Source organism: Crocodylus porosus, unplaced genomic scaffold (assembly GCF_001723895.1).
Source record: "Crocodylus porosus isolate Cpor-Errol unplaced genomic scaffold, CroPor_comp1, whole genome shotgun sequence".
NCBI lineage: Eukaryota > Metazoa > Chordata > Crocodylia > Crocodylidae > Crocodylus > Crocodylus porosus.
In genome coordinates, this window is record NW_017728943.1 from 81,256,783 (window position 1) to 81,259,406 (window position 2,624).

Below are 2,624 nucleotides of genomic sequence, written 5' to 3' on the forward strand. Positions count from 1 at the left end.
GTTCCCTCTTGCCATCTGCTCAGGTCCTGCTGGGATCACAGGCACAATAAGGTGCTAACTCCAAAGCCAAGTGGAAGTTGATCTTCTGCTTCTCAAACCAGCTCTGTGTTCATTTCGGGGTGGAGAGCAGGCTTTGTCCCAGAGAGGCCTAGGACTGGAATGATGGGAGGAGCTCTGGATCAGGAATGAGGGGCATTGGCAGAGCCCAGCACTGGGACAGCAGGTGGGTGTAGGGGGTTGCAGCTCAGTAAGAAGGGCAGTGATGAGAGGACTTGTTCACCTTTTTCTACTAAAGGAGCACCCTTTTCAGATCCAGGGGCACCTCAGAAAGATGTCCTGTGTTGTCACCTGATGGCTGCTGGTGGTATTGCAGTTGTGTTGTGCTTCAGCTTTGCAGTTTCACCAGGGCTCCTGTGCAGCTGCACATCATTTGTCATGGACTCGGCCTCAACAAGTTCCCAGGCTCCAGTGCAGCAGTGCCCACCCTTTTTTCCCTGTGGGCTGGTTGCTACCTGGACCAGACCGTCCATGGGCTGTATCCAGCTGGTGAACCAGAGCCAGTGCTGCAGGGGTCCAGTGAAGGGCAGGTGGAGCTTGGGCCCACTCCAGCCTGGCTCTGAGCTGACCATGTGTGGGAGGGGGTGGTGCAGCAGCCAATGCCCAATCTAGCCCCGCAGCAACAGCTTGGCTCCAGTCTGGCCACAAAGAATATAGGCAGGAGGGGTGCAGCATGGCCTGGCCCTGATCCAGCCATATATGGAGGGAGTTGGGCCTTCTCAGGCCCAATTTGACCACACAGGGCTTGGTAATTTGGCAGTAGAAGGATGGCAGGATTAATTGCTATCATGCCCCTGCTACTAGGTTTCCCAATCCACGGGGAGATGCCATGGTTGTGTGGGCTGGATTGGGCCAGGAGTTGAGCACCCCTGCTCTAGTGCTTTCAGCAAATGTGTGGGGGTGTTGGGACTGTTGGGGAAGGGGCAGCCTACTGTCCCTGCTGAGGGGGCCAGGCAGTGTTTGAATATTGTCATTAAAAAAATAAAATATTTAGTTGTGATTCGTCTTGATTATGGTTCCAGTTCCTTATCTCTCCCTGGGCTCTGATCCATATGGCTTTATGCAGAGGGAGAAGCTGGTACCCAGCAGCTCTGCAGGGTCTCCTGCAGGGGCCAGCGGCACTGGGCTGAAGCCCTCTTAGTACTAGGACCGTGAACCAGTAGGCATCTTCACCCTGGGCCTGTTTGTCATGCCTGGCGTAAAAAAATGGGACTTCAGCAGGCCAAGAATTTGTGTGGTGCTTCAGCTGGATTATTCCAAGCTAATTTTGGCAGCACCTGACACGTCCCTGTGGGCTGAAGTGGTCAGAGCAGGCCTGTGCCTGCCTGAAGATGTGATCTTTGCCTTCGTCTTCTTCTATTCTTTGGGTCACCTGGACTTGCACAGGCCTCAGCACTAAGCTCGAGTGCTGTTCTGAGGTCACCCCTGCCACCAGCTTGGTGGGGGGTAGCGTCTCCCTCTGGAATGGTACTGGATTCCCTGCTCTCCTCTCCTTCCGTGCCTCTGTCCCTGTCTGTAAATCACTCTCATTTTACAAATGAGCTAAAAAGGGCACAGGCTGCTGCTTCTGTGGAGCATTTAGTCTTTGAGTCGTGGGTCCAAATCCATGCAATACTGCTTTAGTGACCCATGTCCAGTGAGTCTTGGGCTAGTTCCTGGCATGACAGAGGTTCCTGTCCCCATCCCAACTCCCACTGGCACAGTTCAGCTTTAGCAGCCAAGCCAAGAGGTGACCAGGCCGTTTAGACTGAATCCCTTGGCACACATCACCCAGCACCCATTCTCTGGACTGCGAAAGGAAACAAGCCAATAACTGCTATTTTAAAGAGCTCCCTGCCCTAAACTAGAGTCTGGAGGGGAGGAGAGGGCAAGGAACTGGCTTGCCATCTTCTGCAGGTTCAGCTGGGTTTTGGCCTTCCCTGCTCTTTCTTCCCCAGCTTTGGAGTGGGAGGAATGGAGGGAGGAAGGGAAGGCAAGTGGCCCTGTGGCACAGATCAGCACTGCTGTGCTTCCTCACCCCCATGTAGGGTGGCCATCACAGAGGACAGTCCGGTTGTTCTCTGCCCTCTATTGATACGAAACCGGGCGCCTTTATGTCCTCTATTTTTTTCGTGAGGAGAAAAATAGGGGACATAAAGGCATCCGGTTTGTATCAAGAGGGCAGAGTAGCAGAAAACTGGAATGTCCCCTATGATGGGCGCCCTAGCCCCATGTGTGCTCAGGACAGGGGCTAGGTGTTGGGCCGGCGGCGCTGGCACCCGGGGGGGGGAAAGCCACGCGGTCCCCGTGGCAAAGCTCCAGGGTCTGAGCTGGCAGCCTGCGCTTGCAGGGCAAAGAGAAGTGCCCCGCCACTGAGGACAGGAGCGCGCTGGAGCTGAGCCCCGTGCCTCGCCTCACGGCGGCCCCTGCTGCAAGACACGCGGGCTGGGGCACGAGGAGCCCAGCCCCCACGGAGCAAGCCCAGCACGGGGGCCACGCCACCCCACCTCGGGCACTGCGCTTGCTCGGGGCGGGCCAGCGCGGGGCCGTGGCAGCCGAGCACAGCCCCCCCGCTGAGCGCAGCGCCC